This window comes from Haliotis asinina, chromosome 7 (assembly GCF_037392515.1).
Source record: "Haliotis asinina isolate JCU_RB_2024 chromosome 7, JCU_Hal_asi_v2, whole genome shotgun sequence".
In the NCBI taxonomy this organism is placed as follows: domain Eukaryota; kingdom Metazoa; phylum Mollusca; class Gastropoda; order Lepetellida; family Haliotidae; genus Haliotis; species Haliotis asinina.
The window spans coordinates 10,467,805-10,489,625 of NC_090286.1; the positions used below are offsets into that span (position 1 = coordinate 10,467,805).

The 21,821-nt window shown below is 39.6% G+C and overlaps 1 protein-coding gene across 1 annotated transcript in view; it reads right to left on the reverse strand.

The window, feature by feature from the left end:
* LOC137290327 (receptor-type tyrosine-protein phosphatase kappa-like) overlaps positions 1-21,821 on the reverse strand; it is a 131,668-nt gene that overhangs the window by 93,249 nt on the left and 16,598 nt on the right. The window lies entirely within an intron of this gene.

Genomic DNA, 21,821 nt, shown 5'->3' on the forward strand with positions numbered 1-21,821 from the left:
GTTGATCTTGATGCTAAAAAGAGTAACAGACAAAATACTGCCTTGTGGAACACCCTGATCCTGATTGTAATGATCAGACAGGGTTGAACCCACACGGACCTGGAATTGTCTGTTATTTAAAAATTTGGCAATAAATTCAGGCAAACGACCTCGCAACCCGAAGTCCCGAAGTGCGTTTTTTACAAATGGTTCTAAACGCACTCAGCGATCGACAGTACTTCTGTTTTTGCGGAAACCACATTGTATATCTGTGATAAAGTTATTAGTTTCCAAGTATCAAACAAGTCGATTATTTATCATGCGTTCCATGGTCTTGCAAACACAGCTTGTTAATGAAATCGGACGATAATTGGATGGATCCGTATGATCACGTCCAGGTTTAGGTATTGGTACTACTATGGCGTCACGCCATGACGGAGGAAAGTTACCCGATGTCCAAATATCATCAAAAATATTTAGGAGAGTTTCTAGGCAGGATTCTGGTAAATGCTTCAGTTGTTGATAATGTATGTTATCAGCTCCAGTAGCAGTGTCATGAGCCTGATCAAGAGCAGTATGGAGTTCATGAATAGAAAACGTTTCATTATAATCTTCCCCATTATCAGAATTGAAATTAATAGTTTTCTTTTCTTGTTCTTTTTGATACTGCTGGAATTTAGGTAAATAATTAGAAGAGGAAGAGTGTTTAGCGAGTGTTTCGCCCAATTTATTTGCGATATCTGATTTATCAGTAAGTAATTGATCTCCATCTTTAAGATGATGGACAGTAGATTTAGTACCTTTACCTTTGATTTTCTGGACCATGTTCCATACCTTGGACATGGGTGTCCGAGAATTTTTTTTAGATACATAATTTTGCCAAGATTGGCGTTTGTTCTGTTTAAAAGTACGCCGTGCTTTAGCATTTAAAATTTTAAATTTATTTAAATTATGCACCATAGGATGGCGACGGAAATAATGTTTTGCTTTTTTCCTTGCCTTCCTAGCTTGTTTACACTCATCGTTGAACCATGGTTTTCTTATGTGTGGAACTACAGAGGACTTTGGTATACACTCATCAGCTATGGAATTCAGTTCATCCGAAAAGCATTTAATAGCATCGGGAACGTCAATAAAACGTTCAGGTTTAAGTTTTTCAGCACACAGTGTTTCATATAAAGCCCAGTTAGCCTTTTTAAAATTTCGTCTTGATGACTGAGGAACATCGGATGGATTTACAGCTTTTAACATAGTAGGAAAATGGTCACTTCCACAGAGGTCATCGTGGACTGACCATTCGAATTCATTCAGTAGTTCGGAAGTTGTCAGAGACAAGTCAAGAGCAGAATAGGTCCCTGTACCAGGATGTAAATATGTGCTCGAACCATCATTATAAATACACAAATCATTGTCAGAACAAAAGTCCTCCAACAATTTACCTTTAGTGTTAGTAGTTATACTACCCCAGAGTGGGTTGTGCCCATTTAAATCTCCCATTATAATACAGGGCTTCGGGAGCTGATCATATAGAGCTTGAAGATCAGTTTTAGCAAACGTCGAAGACGGAGAAATATAAAGAGAGCATAGCGTAAACGCTACATGTAACGTTATTCTCACTGCAACAGCCTGCATATTAGTATTAAGTGAAACAGGGCTTTGAATAACGTTTTGTTTGACTAGAATGGATGATCCGCCAGTGGCCCGATCACCAGGAGGTGCAAAACAATGGTATGTGTTAAACTGACGAAAATTAAATGTATCTGTTTGTTTTAAATATGTCTCTTGGAGACATATCGCTGAAAGTATAAAATCTTGGACTAATAGCTGTAATTCATATAAATTAGTCCTCAATCCTCTGCAGTTCCACTGTACAATATTATTGGAATAAACTATCTTTTAGGGGGATTTATTGGGGATCTACCCCGGACTCTTTTAGAGGGCGACAAGCTATGTGCCCTAAAATGGACATTTTCAGAAACGTCCATTTCTTCAAGAGACCCATATTTATTGTACAATTGAATTTTATTTTGTGATCCTTTAGGAGCTCTGCCACTTTGTTGTTTTGAAGCATCAGGCTTTGGCTTCGGTTTACTTTTCACCGTTTGTTGACTCTCAGCTGTAGATTGAGACTTTGAGTGTGACTGAGATGCTGATTTGTGATCAGACGAAGTCTTTGAGGTATTAGGAAGTGATTCCTCAGTCTGTGATGATATAGCGGTGCACAAATGTGGAGAGTCGGAATTGACCCAAGTCAAGGTAGTTTGACAGCCTGTGGTTGACGTTGTTTTAGAACTAGACCCCAATGATGTTTTTGCTACTGTAGCATAACTTTCTGAAAGTTCAGATCTCTTTACCAGTTTTTTGGCCTCAGAAAAGGAGATATTTTGTGTAAATTTTATTTTATTGATCTCCATTTGCTCTTTCCAAATAGGACACTGCTTAGAAAAGGACGAATGGTCGCCTGAGAAATTGGTGCATTTTTTATAATCACTGTCACAATCTTCTGTTGTGTGTGTCTTCTCACCACAGTGAGCACACACAACAGACAATGTGCAAGTATTCACACCGTATCCATATTTCTGGCATTTAAAACACCTGAGCGGGTTGGGGATGTAGGTATCAACTGGAATGTTACAGTAGCCTGCCTTCACTGATTTGGGTGCATTTGGAGATGAAAAAGTAAACAGGTACGTATTCGTTTTGATGGTTTCGTTGTTTCTCCGCGTTGAAAAGCGCTTGACATAGAGCACACCTTGATCCTTCATTTCAGAGCCTATATCAAGTTCCGACATATCATCCAACAATCGATCACGATCTCTCACAATACCTTTACTTGTATTCAAGATCTTGTGAGCAGAGACCGTGACCGGAATGCCCACGAAAGATTTTATGTTCATGAGGTTCGTTGCTTGTTGTTTTTTCCTGCATTCAACTAGCAGGGCACCCGAGCGCAAGCGTCTAATCTTTTTCACCTCCCCTGCAATACCCTGAATACCCTTGGACACAGCAAAGGGGTTCAGTTTTAACGGTGTCTTGTCAGGTGTCTCAATCACAATGAATCGTGGCCAATATTCAATCGATGCAGATGGTCTCAGGTCAGTATCAACAGGGTCAACATCAAGTGGACGTTTTGTTTTTTTAAGTGGTATTTCGTAGGCCATGGTTAAGGTAATATGGTTCATCATCCGAGCTCCCCACCCACCACGGAGTATCACAAGGACAATGCTAAAGCAAGCGGGCCTCCAGCTTGCAGCACCAAGGATACCCGGATGATATACTCCAGCAGAAGAATTAAAAGATTAATAATTCTACCAGATTGGCCCATGAGCCATCGCCTTCTGGCATAGGACTCTAGGCAAAATACAGAACAACATATTTCAAAGTCAAAAATGTTTTAGATTATAAAGCCAAGTCCAAATTTACAACAATTCCAAATGGTGTATGTGCATTGATAAATATAATAATACCCCATGCACAGGGCTTGGCATGACCAGCTGATTGGTCGAACCGGGCCCATTCGACCACCCGTCTAGGCGAAGTAAGGGCCAAAGTGGTGTATTGAGCAACAGGAACACGGTTGCAAGCTCCTATTGCCCTCAACCACCAGGATCCCTTCCTCCGCCGACACAGGGCCGCAACCCACGGCAAACGGGTTGGTGGACCAAATATTCCCCCGGGTCCACTACGGGGGTGTCGGCGAGCTCTTGGCGTCACCCAGCACCCACCACGAGGAGGTGGCTCGCCACGGGTGCCTCGACCAAATGTGAAACAAGAATATTTAAGATGTTTAAGATGATGGACAGGAGATTTAGTCCCTTTATCTTTGATTTTCTGCACCATGTTCCATACCTTGGACATGGGTGTCCGAGAATTTATTTTGGACACATAATTTTGCCAAGATTGGCGTTTGTTCTGTTTAAAAGTACGCCGTGCTTTAGCATTTAAAATTTTAAATTTATTTAAATTATGCACCATAGGATGGCGACGGAAATAATGTTCTGCTTTTTTCCTTGCCTTCCTAGCTTGTTTACACTCATCGTTGAACCATGGTTTTCTTATGTGTGGAACTACAGAGGACTTTGGTATTCACTCATCAGCTATGGAATTCAGTTCATCAGAAAAGCATTTAATCGCATTGGGAACGTCAATAAAACGTTCAGGTTTAAGTTTTTCAGCACACAGTGTTTCATATAAAGCCCAGTTAGCCTTTTTAAAATTTCGTCTTGATGATGGAGGAACATCGGATGGATTTACAGCTTTTAACATAGTAGGAAAATGGTCACTTCCACAGAGGTCATCGTGGACTGACCATTCGAATTCATTTAGTAGTTCTGAAGTTGTCAATGACAAGTCAAGAGCAGAATAGGTCCCTGTACCAGAGTGTAAATATGTGTTGGAACCATCATTATAAATACACAAATCATTGTCAGAACAAAAGTCCTCCAACAATTTACCTTTAGTGTTTGTAGTTACACTACCCCAGAGTGGGTTGTGCCCATTTAAATCTCCCATTATAATACAGGGCTTCGGGAGCTGATCATATAGAGCTTGAAGATCAGTTCTGGCAAACGTCGAAGATGGCGAAATATAAAGAGAGCATAGCGTACACGCTACATGTAACGTAATTCTCACTGCAACAGCCAGCATATTAGTATTAAGTGAAACAGGGCTTTGAATAACGTTTTGTTTGACTAGAATGAATGATCCGCCAGTGGCCCGATCACCCGGAGGTGAAAAACAATGATATGAATTAAAATGACGAAAACGAAATGTATCTGTTTGTTTTAAATATGTCTCTTGGAGACATATCGCTGAAAGTATAAAATCTTGGACTAATAGCTGTAATTTATGTAAATTAGTCCTTAATCCTCTGCAGTTCCACTGTACAATATTATTGGAATAAACTATCTTTTAGGGGGATTTATTGGGGATCTACCCCGCACTCTTTTAGAGGGCGACAAGCTATGTGCCCTAGAATGGACGTTTTCAGACACGTCCATGTCCTCCAAAGATCCATATTTGTTGTATAGCTGAATTTTATTTTCCGACCCTTTCGGGGCTCTTTTGAGGCCTCATGCTTCAGTTTAGTTTTGCTTGTACTAACTGACTGCGTATCAGATGACGATTGAGATTGTGAACGCGACTGAGAGGGTGGCTTAGGATCAGAAGATGATTCTGACTGCTTTTGTGACTTACTTGGAAGTGATTCCGTAGTTTGAGATGATGTAGTAGGATAGAAAATCTGGGGAGAATCACATTTGACCCAAGTCAAATCAAATTTGTTTGACAGCTTGTGGACGAAGTAGATATTTTATGGCTTGGTTCAGTTGATGTTTTGGTTATAGAAGCATAACTGTCTGGAAGTTCAGATCTCTTTACAAGTTTTTTGGCATCAGAAAAACTGATATTTTGGGTAAATTTGATCTTGTTAATTTCCATGTGTTCTTTCCAAATCGGACACTCTTTCGAAAAAGATGAGTGGTTTCCTGAACAGTTGGTGCATTTTTTAAAGGTACTTGTACAATCTTCCGTTGTATGTGTCTTCTCACCACAGTGAGCACACACAACGGACAATGTACAAGTAGTTACACCATGGCCGTACTTCTGGCATTTAAAACATCTCAGCGGGTTCGGAATGTAGACGTCAACCTTGATGTTACAGTAACCAGCCTTCAATGATTTTGGAGCTATCGGAGATGAAAAGGAGAACAGATACGTGTTGGTTGGAACGGTTTCATTGTTTTTACGGGTTGAAAAACATTTGACGTAGAGCACACCTTGATCTTTCATTTCGTACCCAATATCAAGTTCTGACATTTCAGCAAATAGTCGATCGCGGTCTCTGACGATGCCTTTGCTTGTATTTAAGGTCTTGTGGGCAGTGACAGTAACTGGAACACCGACGAACGATTCAGTGCTCATAAGGTTGGCCGACTGATGTTTTAAGCGCATTCGACCAGCAGCACACCCGACAGTAACTTTCTTATGTTCTTGACTTCTCCAGCAATACCCTGAATACCTTTAGATACGGCGAAAGGGTTCAGCTTTAAAGGTGTCTTGTCAATAGTTTCAATCACTAAAAGACGTGGCCAAAATTCAATTGATTTGGACGGTCGCAGGTCATCATCAATAGGATCATTTTGAAGAGGACGTTTGTTTTTCTTACTTGGGGTTTCATAAGCCATGTTTAATGTATACATTTTCATCATCCGAGCTCCCCACCCACCACGGAGTATCACAAGGACAATGCTAATGACAAGTGGGTCTCCGACTTGCAGCACCAGGGATACCCGGATGATATACTCCAGCAGAAAAATTAAAAGTTTGATTATTCCACCAGATTGGCCCATGAACCACCGCATTCTGGGCATACTACTCTAGGCAAAAACATAAATTTGTAAAATGGAAATTCAGAAGACTCAAACATCGACCAAGACCTAATAATACACACAGTACAATTGTCAAAATTTTGTGCACCATTACATATAGTAATGCTCAGGGCTTGGCGTGACCAGACGATTGGTTGAACCGGGCCCATTCAACCACCCGTCTATTTATTTAAAACTGCATTACATTTATAAGTTAACCGACAAAAGTGGCGGCAGTTCCCACCAATTACCTGTAACTGTTGATCTAGGGAAAAACCTCTGTTTATCTTTGGTTGTTTACGTCGCTTCATATTGGTCCGGAATGTGATCCGTGAATTTTACAGTAAACTACATTTAAAGCGAACGCGGACGTTCGTAACTAGTGAGTGAGTTAAAATGTAGATAAAGATCACTTTGTTATATATGTAAAAGGCGCCTTACTCTTGCCTCGGTTATCTGAAATTAGATTTCCTATTACCCTCCATTCTCACCCTAGGTGTATTTTTTTCTAAAAGAGAAAAAGTACCACAGTGACGTGAGATAATCATCACTGTCGTTATAGTCAACACGTTACATTGTATACTACCTGTGAATGTAGACTGCCTCGCCACTATGTACATATATTGGTATTCCCTTGTACCGATACGTACGATTTGAAAACTTGTCTCTAAATGCAACAATTAGCTGTATCACATTTCCATGTTGCTTGTTAGTTTCACTCGATCACGAGCAGATTTCATTTGCTAGCACACAATTCTTTTACGTGCATGTGGCAGGTTGACTTTTTGTTTCAACTTTCGAATCAAACCGAGTTTTTGTAACCCGTCACAGTCAGTTCTACTGCAATCGAAGTTACCACGATGGAAGACGCATGAACTGCCTTGACTACAACGATACTGGTTTCGTTCTTACATTCTATTTTATGTAGTCACGGCGCGACAGTTGTGAAATCACAGGTATATATTTTAAGTAGGTCATGTCGTTTCAAATGTCATGTTATGCTTGCATTTACAATGACCTTCTGGCTTACACTTTGGCCCCTATCAACGGTTCTGTGACTGACAATGAACATGTGTTTATACCAACAATCTTTTGATTCCTTCTGTCATTTCTACTTTTTGCATAATAATCCTTATAGTTTCTGTTTTGGTTTGCTTGTGATATTTTTAATATAGCGACCAAGCTTCACATAACATGTCATACTTAATGAAACCGTAATAGCGTTATAATTTTGACTCGTGGATTAGGCATGGATAAAGTGAGTAATCTTTTTCCTTCAGTAAAAGGGACATCACATAATTACAGCCTTCGCATCTAGAATTTATATTATTTTAGTATTCATGAGAATAGGTAGACGCGATGCAGTAGGTCGTTCTATTCCAGTCAGGTAAATACAATTAAATACGCAACATGTGCGTATGTAACTTCACCAGTTGATTACAAATAACACTCACTTCAATTATTTACAATGATGCAATATACACAGACAATACATGCCGTCAAATACTCGGGAGAGACAAACACAGTAATTCGTGACAAGCATTGAACCATTTCACTACCCTGCCCAGATACCCTGCACAAGGAATAAAATTACTTTGTTAAGCCATTATTACGCCAATATATATCTCTCGGGTTCACTCAAGCGAATCAGCTGTATGGAATGTTAGGGTGACCTAACTCATGAGGATTGTCAGGCTATATAAACATGTCTGCCCGTGTTTGTGCATAATACATCCTAATGTAGTGTGATTTAGGTTCTGACATTTTCCGACTGCCTCGCTGTACACACATGTGCATACATGCAGTGAAAGTTGTCCAAACCGACACTCATCGGAACTGAAGAAATAATCCAGTTCGGACAAAGCGTATGATTGTAGAGCTCATGATAAATGTACAAGCCACAGACGGGACTGAAATTTTATGCCGGTGTTGACAACTTGCGATTGCAGAGATACTGGTTTGACAGTTTTCAGTGCGTAACGTTTTCCAGATACTCTATACATTCACAAATATATATAGTTAGAATAGTGTAGCCTGCCACAGGCACTGTTGTGATATATCCAAGATAACGCTGTACAAAAAAAGATAATTATTTAGAAAGCATTCCATCATGGCCGCATTCATACAAGAGAAAGGCTGGTGATGTTGTTAAACAGGAAGTAATATCGGGTGGTAACACGCTTAAAGGCAACAAAGAGACCCGACTTTTGGCGAGTGAGTACAAATACGATTCCAGTGATAAATGTGTGTAAACACCTGTATCTTGGACACCCTGATCGATTCACTCCATGGCGTGAGTGAAGTTACCAGTGTTACTTTCAGGACGTCACTGGCAAAGCTTGATTGTCTTGCGGGGATATAAAGTGTATAATCACCATTAGCATAACTGTGTGTAATACACACGCACGCACGCACGCACGCACGCACGCACGCACGCACGCACGCACGCACGCACACACACACATACATACATACATACATACATACATTCATTCATACGAGCAAATATCACGGCCATTAGGCCAAATAACGGTTGTCTACCGTTCTGTGTAGGTACTCGTAGATAACGTCCCCACACAGTTTAAAAATACCAAGTCTATGTTACCCTGAGTTGGCGCTGAAACAAAAACTAAGAAAATATGTACCTGTAGCGAGGGTGAAACTGGCAAGCAAAATCACAACACCGTCGCGCACAGCCATTGCGACACAGTGACGCACAGACCAGGAAGGGGATATAGATTACGAACCAGTTCAACTGTGTACACAAACATATAGTGGATGGGTCAAAAGGGAATATCGGTCGTGTGAGATTTTATGTCAACACAACACAGACGTTCAGTATGGGCCTTTTGTTTGCCTACAGTAATGAATGTTACCACGAGCAGAAGCTATTATCGTTAACGAATTAATTTATACTTTTACGTTAGGGTGAACCCAAGCATGCACATCAATGTTTTCATTTACAGGTCAGGCATCGCCAGTGACACGGGTTAGTTATACCTAACCAGGATAGATGTTGCAAGAAGATAACGTGTAAATCGCATGTCATGACCCAGGTGGTTGCAGAGCGAGAACATAGTCAGCATTCGTTGTTAGAAGGTGCTTGTGCATGTGACCTATACATGTCAGAAAAGAAGCTAACATGATTGTACAGGTCGATGCTCATGAGGTAAATGACTTGATTGTCAGCAAACATAGAACAATCTGTTCGTTTTATTCACACGTGACTTTCGATTGTACGCACTTGGAAAGTTCGAATCTTGTACAGTGCGGAACTCAAAGAGAACATTCACAGCTCAGCATGTATCAGTAACCTCAATGTGTTATAACAGATGTGTTGAATTCTCGGTAGTCAAGAGTTGGAAGCATGCTTAAGTCGCCTCGACAAGTCGAACTGAACGGTTCACAAGAATATATAAATTTGTCTAAAATATCTTATTTGTGTTATAGTGTCTACTTCAGGACAGCCAAGTCCAAATATATCTAAACACCAAAACTATGTAACAAGGCCACATGAAAAAAATATCATTCAATCTTCCCGATGTTGAAACCTCTCTATGTGCCTGCCATTAACATCATGTATCAACGATGATTCCCCAAGTTCTACGTCGAAACGAGGAGATTGGAAGCATCTTGACCAACATGGATCCTCAACGCAGCCATCTTGAATGGAGTGAGTGAGTGTGTGAGTTAATATTTAACGTCACATCGGCAATATCTTAGGCATATCGTGACGAGAACATTTAATACTGAAATGAACAGGGACAGTAAAACAACTAGAATATCACAGATGAGAATATAAAACTAGTAACTATACCTAAAACAATTTATCTACACAGGACAATACAAGATAAAAATGGGCTATAGATTGCTAACAACTGAAAGTAGATCACCATACTAGGGACCATGGGGACTTACAGTACCTTTGCTACCTGCATGGACCCTAGCTGGATTTACATCATCCCCTCAGCTGTCAGCAATTTAGTCACATCTAGCCAAACATTAAAAAATACACATATACTACGATTAAGAACAGTGGAAAGTTTAAATTTACTTTGAAAGTTTGTGGACTTACGTACCCTCTCAGGAGGACAATAATTTTACAATACTTCAACCCCCTTTGAGGGTACAGCCACCAACAATTCAAGTTACTAACTTGCAATAATTAAAATACATCTATTTACACGAACGGTTTTCAAAATTCAACCAAAAAATCAATTTCTTTTAAAAAAACCAATAATTAAATGAGACCCAACACTGGTAAAAAGACCCTTCATTGTTTTAACTGTATAATACTTATCCCTTGTGATGGAGAATTCAACACAGTCAAGCAGGATATGCTTGACCGTGACTCTCTCATCACAAAGGATACAAAACGGAGGATCCTCACCTTTCAATAGGTATGCATCAGTATATCGTGTGTGGCCAATACGTCTTAAAATAACCTCTTCAAATCTGGACTGACATCCCAAGTAGGTGTAACCAATACACGGTTTTATTTCATGTAATACATTTATACATACTTGGGTGTCCCACTTCTTCTGCTCAGATCACGGATGTAGGTTCTAATGCTCGCTTTGTAATCAGAGTATGGAATAAGAAGTGGTGTCACAGATTTGTTGAGTGCTGCCGTGACAGCAAGATCGGCCATTGTGTTACCAGAAATGCCTACGTGACTTGGATACCAACAGAAGACGATGTCGCATTGGCCAGTAGCAAGATAGTTATACAATTCAATAATGTCAATTAAAAGTGGATGTCTACATGATAAATTTTCAATCGCCTGAAGACAAGAAAGAGAATCGGAATAGATGATATATTGTTTATATTTAGGGTGTCTTTGAATATATTTGAGAGCTGTTAATATGGCATTAGCTTCTGCTGTAAAAATAGAACTATTATCTGGTAATCTAGAAGATATTGTTCTGGATCCAATGACAGAGGCACAAGCCACTGCGCCACCTTCCTTGGATCCATCTGTAAATAGGGGTTTGTAATTGCTATATTTATGTTTTAATGGATGATATTCTTGTTTATATTGTAAGTCATTTGTTTCTGATATTTTAAATTATGTTAATGTTATGTCGACTTGTGGCCTAACCAATTGCCAAGGAGGAGAAGAAAGAAGTCGTGAAGGAGCTATATTTTCCAACTCAATACTAGAAGCAGCAAGAAATGGCTTAATTCTGAGCCCAAGAGGCCGAACAAGGGAAGACTTTTTGTTATACCAATCGTTATAAAGAGGATTAAAGACACAATTAAATGCAGGATTAGACTCATTAGAAGCTAATTTTGTAATGTACTGTAAAGATAGTTTTATACGGCGTTGGTTGAGAGAAGGCTCATCAGCTTCGACGTACAGACTGTCGATAGGAGAAGTTTTAAGAGAACCGCGACAAAGTCTTAGACCTTGGTGGTGCACAGGATCAAGTAGTTTTAGGTTGCTTTGACAAGCTCCGCCATATACGATGGAGCCGTAATCAAGTATCGATCGCACGAGTGATCTATATTAGTGAAGGAGGGTAGTCTGATCCCCTCCCCATTTTGAATTAGAAACAACCTTTAATAAATCGAGTGCCTTCAAGCATTTGGCTTTTATTGACTTAATATGCGCCAAAAGGTCAAATGTGAATCAAAAATAAGTCCCAAGAACCTAGCCTCCTTGACAACTTTGATAGGGGTGCCATTTAGAAATAGTTCTGGGTCTTTATGTGGTTTATATTTACGGCAGAAGTGTACACAACTGGTTTTTGATTTAGAAAATTTGAAGCCATTTTCAAGACACCATTTATTTATTTTGTTTAAACACAGCTGCAGTTGAAGTTCAATAGTATGCATATCTTTACCACGACAAGAAATGTTAAAATCATCCACAAGTAACGATCCATCAATTGAATCGTTTAAAACTTTTGATAAAGTATTTATTTTTATGCTAAAAAGTGTGACTGACAAAAATGACGGATAAAAAACTGCCATGTGGAACACCCTGATCCTGATTGTAATGATCAGACAGGGTAGAACCCACTCGGACTTGAAATTGTCTGTTATTTAGAAATTTATTTATAAATTCTGGCAAACGACCTCGCAAACCGAAGTCATGTAAATCTCTGAGAATGCCATACTTCCAAGTAGTGTCATATGCTTTTTCAAGATCATAAAATATAGACACAGCGTGTTGTTTGTTAATGAGTGCGTTTTTCACAAATGATTCCAGTCGCACTAAGTGATCGACAGTACTTCTGTTTTACCGGAAACCACATTGTATATCTGTGATAAGGTTATTTGTTTCCAAATACCAAACAAGTCGATTATTTATCATGCGTTCCATGGTCTTGCAAACGCAGCTACTTAGTGAAATAGGTCGATAATTGGACGGATCCGTATGATCACGTCCAGGTTTAGGTATTGGTACTACTATGGCGTCACGCCATGAAGGAGGAAAGTTACCCGATGTCCAAATATCATCAAAAATATTTAGAAGAGTTTCTAGGCAGGATTCTGGTAAGTGCTTCAGGAGTTGATAATGTATGTTATCAGCTGCTGTAGCAGTATCATGAGCTTGATCAAGAGCAGTATGGAGTTCATGAATAGAAAATGTTTCATTATAATCTTCCCCATTATCTGAGTTGAAATTAATAGTTTTCTTTTCTTGTTGTTTTTGATACTGCTGGAATTTAGGTAAATAGTTAGAGGAGGAAGAGTGTTTACCGAGGGTTTCGCCCATTTTTTTGCGATATCTGATTTATCAGTAAGTAACTGATCTCCATGTTTAAGATGATGGACAGTAGATTTAGTACCTTTACCTTTAAATTTCTGGACCATGTTCCATACCTTGGACATGGGTGTCCGAGAATTTATTTTGGATACACAATTTTGCCAAGATTGGCGTTTGTTCTGTTTAAAAGTACACATCGCTTTAGCATTTAGAATTTTAAATTTATTTAGATTATGCACCATAGGATGGCGACGGAAATAATGTTCTGCTTTGCACTCATCGTTGAACCATGGTTTTCTTATGTGTGGAACTACAGAGGACTTTGCTATACACTCATCAGCTATGGAATTCAGTTCATCAGAAAAACATTTGATGGCATCGGGAACGTCAATAAAACGCCCAGGTTTAAGTTTTTCAGCACACAGAGTTTCATATAAAGCCCAGTTAGCCTTTTTAAAATTTCGCCTTGATGATGGAGGAACATCAGATGGAGTTATAGCTTTTATTACAGTAGGAAAATGGTCACTTCCACAGAGGTCATCGTGGGCTAAACATTCGAATTCATTTAGTAGTTCTGAATTTGTCAGTGACAAGTCGAGAGTAGAATAGGTCCCTGTACCAGGGTGTAAGTATGTGCTTGAACCATCATTATAAATACATAAATCATTGTCAGAACAAAAATCCTCCAATAAGTTACCTTTAGTGTTTGTAGTTACACTACCCCAGAGTGGGTTGTGTCCATTTAAATCTCCCATTATAATACAGGGCTTCGGGAGTGGGTCATACAGGGCTTGAAGATCGGTTTTGGGAAACGTCTAAGATGGTGAAATATAAAGAGAGCATAGTGTAAACGCTACATGTAAAGTAATTCTCACTGCAACAGCCAGCATATTAGTATTAAGTGGAACAGGGCTTTGAATAATGTTTTGTCTGACTAGAACGGATGGTCCGCCAGTGGCCCTATCACCCGGAGGTGAATAACAATGATATGCATTAAATGGACAAAGGTCAAATGTATCTGTTTGAAATATGTCTCTTGGAAACATATCGCTGAAGGTGTAAAATCTTGGACTAATAGCTGTAATTCATGTAAATTAGTCCTCAATCCTCTGCAGTTCCACTGTATAATATTATTGGAATAAACTATCTTTTAGGGGGATTTATTGGGGATCTACCCCGCACTCTTTTAGAGGGCGACAAGCTATGTGCCCTAAAATGGACGTTTTCCGAAACGTCCATGTCTTGAAGAGACCCGTATTTATTAAACAATTGAATTTTGTTCTGTGACCCTTTAGGAGCTCTGCCACTTTGTTGTTTTGAAGCATCAGGCTTTGGCTTCGGTTTACTTTTCACAGTTTGTTGACTATCAGCTGTCGCTTGAGACTTTGAGTGTGACTGAGATGATGATTTGTTATCAGAAGAAGACTTTGATGTACTAGGAAGTGATTCCTCAGTCTGTGATGATATAGCAGTGCACAAAGGCTGTGGAGAATCACAATTGACCCAAGTCAAGGTAGTTTGGCACCCTGTGGTTGATGTTGTGTTAGAGCTACACCCCGATGATGTTTTTGCTTTCCGAAAGTTCAGATCTCTTTACCAATTTTTTGTCCTCAGAAAAAGAGATATTTTGTGTAAATTTTATTATATTGATCTCCATTTGCTCTTTCCAAATAGGACACTGTTTAGAAAATGAAGAATGGTCGCCTGAGCAATTGGTGCATTTTTTATAATCACTGTCACAATCTTCTGTTGTGTGTGTCTTCTCACCACAGTGAGCACACACAACAGACAATGTGCAAGTATTTACACCGTGTCCATATTTCTGGCATTTAAAACACCTGAGCGGGTTGGGGATGTAGGTATCAACTGGAATGTTACAGTAGCCTGCCTTCACTGATTTGGGAGCATTAGGACATAAAAAAGTAAACAGATAGGTGTTCGTTTTGATGGTTTCACTGTTTCTCCGAGCTGAAAAGCGCTTCACGTAGAGTACACCTTGATCCTTCATTTCAGATCCTATATCAAGTTCCGACATGTCATCAAACAATCGGTCTCGAACGATACCTTTGCTTGAATTTAAGGTTTTGTGTGCAGAAACCGTGACGGGAATGCCCACGAAAGATTTAATATTCATCAGATTTGTTGCTTGCTGCTTTTTCCCGCACTCGACTAGCAGGGCACCCGAACGTAAGCGTCTTATGTTCTTCACATCCCCAGCAATGCCTTGAATACCTTTGGATACAGCAAAGGGGTTCAATTTCAAAGGTGTCTTATCAGGAGTCTCAATCACAATGAAACGCGGCCAATACTCAATCGATGCAGACGGTCTATGGTCAGTATCAACAGGGTCAATATCAAGTGGACCTTTTTTTTTTTGTTTTTGGTTGGGTTCTCATAAGCCATGGTTAGTTTAAATGGTTCATCATCCGAGCTCCCCACCCACCACGGAGTATCACAAGGAAAATGCTAAAGTAAGCGGGCCTCCAGCTTACAGCACCAAGGATACTCGGATGACATACTCTAAAAGAAGAATTAAAACAAAAATGGCACCCATGAAGGGCCACCTCCTCGTGGTGGGTGCTGGGTAACGCGAAGTGCTCTTCTCCCGTGTGGACCCGGGGCAGAATGTGTCCACAGCACCCCATTGCTTGTTGTAAGAGGCGACTAAATTGGGCAACCTGTTGGCCGTGGGTTGCGGCCCTGTGTCGGTGGAGGACGGGAACCTGGTGGTTGAGGGCACTTGGGCTTTTAACTGCTTTCCATTTGCCCAACACACCACTTTGGCCCTTACTTCACCTAGACGGGTGGTTGAATTGGCCCGATTCAACCAATCGGCTGGTCATGCCAGGCCTGTCTATCTGCCATTGCACAAATTTGATTTGGAAATTGTTTTAAGTTTCGGCCTTGGCAGTACTGGTGATTTGTAACTTGTTTGTTTGTAAATTATGATGATATGAACTTTGCCTAGGGTCTCATGCCAGAAGGCGATGGCTCATGGGCCAATCTGGTAGATTAATTTCTTATAATTCTTCTACTGGAGTATATCATCCGGGTATCCTTGGCGCTGCAAGGTGGAGGCCCGCTTGCTTTAGCACTGTCCTTGTGATACTCCGTGGTGGGTGGGGAGCTCGGATGATGAACCATATGACACCAATCATGGCTTATGAAATACCCCCCCAAAAAACAAAACGTCCACTTGAAATTGATCCTGTTGATGCTGTTCATAGACCGTCTCTATCGATTGAGTATTGGCCACGTTTCCTCGTTATTGAGACTCATGACAAGACACCATTGAAGTTGAACCCTTTCGCAGTGTCGAAGGGCATTCAAGGTATTGCTGGAGATGTTAAGAACATTAGACGCTTACGTTCGGGTGCCTTACTAATTGAGTGCAGCAAGAAACAACAAGCAACCAACTTTATGAGTATTGAATCTTTTGTGGGTATTCCGGTCACGGTCTCTGCTCACAAGACCTTGAACACGAGTAAAGGCATCATCAGAGATCGGGATCGATTGTTTGCTGACATGACCGAACTTGATATAGCATGTGAAATGAAAGATCAAGGTGTGTTGTATGTGAAGCGCTTTTCAACCCCAAAAAACAATGAAACATTCCAAACGAATACCTATCTGTTTTCTTTTTCATCCCCAAATGCTCCCAAATCAGTGAAGGCAGGTTACTGCAATATCCAAGTTGAAACGTACATACCCAACCCACTAAGATGTTTTAAATGCCAGAAATATGGATACGGTGTAAATACCTGCACATTGTCTGTTGTGTGTGCTCACTGTGGTGAGAAGACACACACAACAGAAGATTGTGACAGTGATTTTAAAAAATGCACCAACTGCTCAGGCGACCATTCTTCTTCTTCGAAACAGTGTCCAATCTGGAAAGAGCAAATGGCAATAAACAGACTAAAGTTTACCCAAAACATATTTTTTTCTGAAGCAAAAAACATGGTGAAGAGATCTGACCTTACAGAAAGTTATGCTACAGTAGCAAACGCATCATCTGTGCGCAGCCCCAAAATAACAAAATCATCTACAAACTGCCAAACTACCTTGACTTGGGTCAATTGCGACTCTCCACAACCTTTATATCCAGCTATGTCATCACATACTGAGGAATCACTTCCTGGAACATCAAAGTCTTCTTCTGATCATAGATTATATTCACAGTCACGCACTGAGTCTCAATCTACAGTTGATAGACAACAAACTGCTAAAGGAAAACCTAAGCCTAAGCCTGATGCTTCAAACAACAAAGTGGCAGAGCTCCTAAAGGGTCACAAAATAATATTCAGTTGTTTAATAAATATGGCTGTCTTGAAGATATGGACGTTTCGGAAAACGCCCATTCTAGGGCACATAGCTTGTCGCCCTCTAAAAGAGTGCGGGGTAGATCCCCAATAAATCCCCCCCAAAAAGATAGTTTATTCCAATAATATTGTACAGTGGAACTGCAGAGGATTGAGGACTTATTTACATGAATTACAGCTATTAGTCCAAGATTTTACACCTTCAGCGTTATGTCTCCAAGAGACATATTTAAAACAAACTGATACATTTGACCTTCGTCATTTTAATGCATATCATTGTTTTTCACCTCCGGGTGATAGGGCCACTGGCGGATCATCCATTCTAGTCAGACAAAACATTATTCAAAGCCCTGTTCCACTTATTACTAATATGCAGGCTCTTGCAGTGAGAAATACTTTACATGTAGCGTTTACACTATGCTCTCTTTATATTTCACCGTCTTCAGTGTTTGCCAAAACTGATCTTCAAGCTCTATATGATCAGCTCCCGAAGCCCTGTATTATAATGGGAGATGTAAATGGACAAAACCCCCTCTGGGGTAGTGTAACTACAAACACTAAAGGTAAATTGTTGGAGGACTTTTGTTCTGACAATGATTTATGTATTTATAATGATGATTCCAACACGTATTTACACCCTGGGACAGGGACTTATTCTGCTCTTGACTTGTCACTGACAAATTCAGAACTACTAAATGAATTTGACTGGTCAGTCCACGATGACCTCTGTGGAAGTGACCATTTTCCTACTGCACTAAAATCTGTAACTCCAACCGATCTTCCTCCATCATGAAGGCGGAATTTTAAAAAGGCTAACTGGGTATTATATAAAGCACTGTGTGATGAAAAACTTAAACCCGAACGTTTTATTGACGTTCCCGATGCTATTAAATGCTTTTCTGATGAACTGAACTCTATAGCTGATGAGTGTATACCAAAGTCCTCTGCAGTTCCACATATTCGAAAACAATGGTTCAATGATGACTGTAAACAAGCTAGGAAGGCAAGGAAAAAGGCAGAACGTTATTTCCGTCGCCATCCTATGGTGCATAATTTAGATAAATTTAAAATTTTAAATACTAAAGCACGGCGTACTTTTAAACAAAAGAAACGCCAATCTTGGCAAAATTATGTATCCCAAATAAATTCTCGGACACCCATGTCCAAGGTATGGAACATGGTCCAAAAAATTAAAGGTAAAGGTACTAAATCTACTGTCCATCATCTTAAACAAGGAGATCAGTTACTTACTGATAAATCAGATATCGCAAATAAACTGGGCGAAACCCTTGCTCAACACTCTTCCTCTTCTAATTATTTACCTAAATTCCAGCAGTATCAAAAACAACAAGAAAAGAAAACTATTAATTTCAACTCAGATAATGGGGAAGATTATAACGAAACTTTTTTTATTCATGAACTCCATACTGCTTTTGATCAAGCTCATGATACTGCCACAAGAGATGATAACTTACATTATCAACTCCTGAAGCACTTACCAGAATCCTGCTTAGAGACGCACTTGTCAATTTTTGACGATATTTGGACTACCGGGAAATTTCCTTCTTCATGGCGTGATGGTATAGTAGTACGAATACCTAAACCTGGACGTGATCATACGGATCCATCCAATTATCGTCCGATTTCACTAACTAGCTGTGTTTGCAAAACCATGGAACGCATGATAAATAATCGACTTGTTTGGTACTTGGAAACTAACAATCTCATTACAGATATACAATGTGGTTTCCGGAAAAACAGAAGTACTATTGATCACTTAGTTCGTTTAGAATCATTTGTGAAAAACGCGCTGATCAATAAACAACACTGTGTCTGTCTTTTTTTATCTTGAGAAGGCATATGATACAACATGGAAATATGGCATTTTAAGGGATTTACATGACTTCGGTTTGCGAGGTCGTTTGCCTGAAGTCATAGCCAAATTTTTAAATGACAGACAGTTCCAGGTCCGTGTAGGTTCTACCCTGTCTGATCATTACAATCAGGATCAGGGTGTTCCACAAGGCAGTATTTTGTCAGTTGCGCTTTTTAGCATCAAGGTCAACAGTTTATCTAAAGTTTTAAACGATTCAATTGATGGGTCGTTGTTTGTGGATGATTTTAATATTTCTTGTCGTGGAAAAAATATGCATACTATTGAACGGCAACTGCAGCTGTGTTTAAACAAAATGAATAAATGGTGTCTTGAAAATGGCTTCAAATTTTCTAAATCAAAAACCAATTGTGTACACTTCTTCCGTAAATATAAACCGCATAAAGACCCAGAACTATTTCTAAGTTGCACCCCTATCAAAGTTGTCAAGGAGGCTAAGTTCTTGGGACTTATTTTTGATTCACATTTGACCTTTTTGGCGCATATTAAGTCCCTAAAAGCCAAATGCTTGAAGGCACTCGATTTATTAAAGGTTGTTTCTAATTCAAAATGGGGAGGGGATCAGACTACCCTCCTTCACTTATATAGATCACTCGTGCGATCGAAACTTGATTATGGCTCCATCGTATATGGTGGAGCTTGTCAAAGCAACCTAAAACTACTTGATCCTCTGCACCACCAAGGCCTAAGACTTTGTCTCGGTTCTTTTAGAACTTCTCCTATCGACAGTCTTTACGTCGAAGCTGATGAACCTTCTCTCAACGAACGCCGTATAAAACTATCTTTACAGTACATTACAAAATTAGCTTCTAATGAGTCTAATCCTGCATTTAATTGTGTCTTTAATCCTCTTTATGAGGATTGGTATAACAAAACGTCTTCCCTTATTCCGCCTCTTGGGCTCAGAATTAAGCCATTTCTTGCTGCTTCTAGTATTGAGTTGGGAAATATAGCTCCTTCACGACTTCTTTCTTCTCCTCCTTGGCAGTTGGTTAGGTCACAAGTTGACCTAACATTAACCACATTTAAAAAATCAGAAACTAATGAATTACAATACAAACAAGAATACAATCAATTAAAACATAAATATAGCACATATAAACCCTTATTTACGGATGGATCCAAGGACGGTGGCGCTGTGGCTTGTGCCACTGTCATTGGATCCAGAACAATATCTTCTCGATTACCAGACAACAGTTCTATTTTCACAGCTGAAGCTAACGCCATACTAACGGCTCTTAAATATATTCAAAGACATCCTAAACATATACAGTATATAATATATTCCGACTCTCTTTCTTGCCTTCAGGCTATTAAAAATATTTCTTGTAAACATCCACTTTTAGTTGAAATTATTGAATTGTATAATAATGTTGCTACTGGCCAGTGCGACATCGTCTTCTGTTGGTTACCCAGCCATGTTGGAATCTCTGGTAACACATTGGCTGACCTTGCTGCTAAAGCAGCACTCAACAAATCTGTGTCACCACTTCTTATTCCTTACAGTGATTACAAAGCCACCATTAGGTCTTATATCCGTGATCTGATGCAAAAGAAGTGGGACACCCAAGTGGGTGTAAATAAATTACAAGCGATAAAACCCTATATTGGTTACACCTACTTGGGCTGTCAGTCCAGATTTGAAGAGGTTATTTTAAGACGATGTCGTATTGGCCATACTAGATACACTCATGCATACCTTTTAAAAGGTGAGGATCCTCCGTTTGGTATCCCTTGTGATGAGAGAGTCACGGTCAAGCATATTCTGCTAGACTGTGTTGAATTCTCCATCACAAGGGATCACTATTTCAATGTCAAAAACGTTAAAGATCTTTTTACAACCGTCAGTTCCCATTTAATTATTGGCTTTTTAAAAGAAATTGATTTTCTTTTTGAGTTTTGTATGATTTGTTCTGTAAATAGATGTATTTTAATTATTGGAAGTTTAATTTCGTAACTGCTTGTTAGTGGCTGTATCCTCGAAGGGGGTTGAAGTACCGTAAAATTATTGTTCTCCTGAGAGGGTACATAAGTCCATAAACATTACAGTAAATTTAGACTTTCCACTGTCTTTAGTCGTAGCATATGTGTATTTTTAATTTTTGGCTAGATATGTCTAAATTGCTAACAGCTGAGGGGACGATGTAAATCCAACTAGGGTCCATGCAGGTAGCAAAGGTACTGTAAGTCCCCATGGTCCCTAGTATGGTGATCTACCTTCAGTTGTTGGCAATCTATACCCTGATTTTATATTGTATTGTCCGAGTAGTGATATAAGTTTTAACTTCCCATGCTAGTTTTAATCGCATTTGTGATATTCTAGTTGTTTTACTGTCCGTCGTTGACAGGTTTTTACTATACAAATATTTCATTTCAGTATTAAATGTTCTCGTCACGATATGGCTGAGATATTGCCGATGTGACGTTAACTCACTCCCTCACTTAAAACATTAATAATTCCACCAGATTGGCCCATGAGCCACCGGCTTCTGGGCATACGACTCTAGGGAAAAATATGAATTAGTAAAATTTGAAATGCAGAA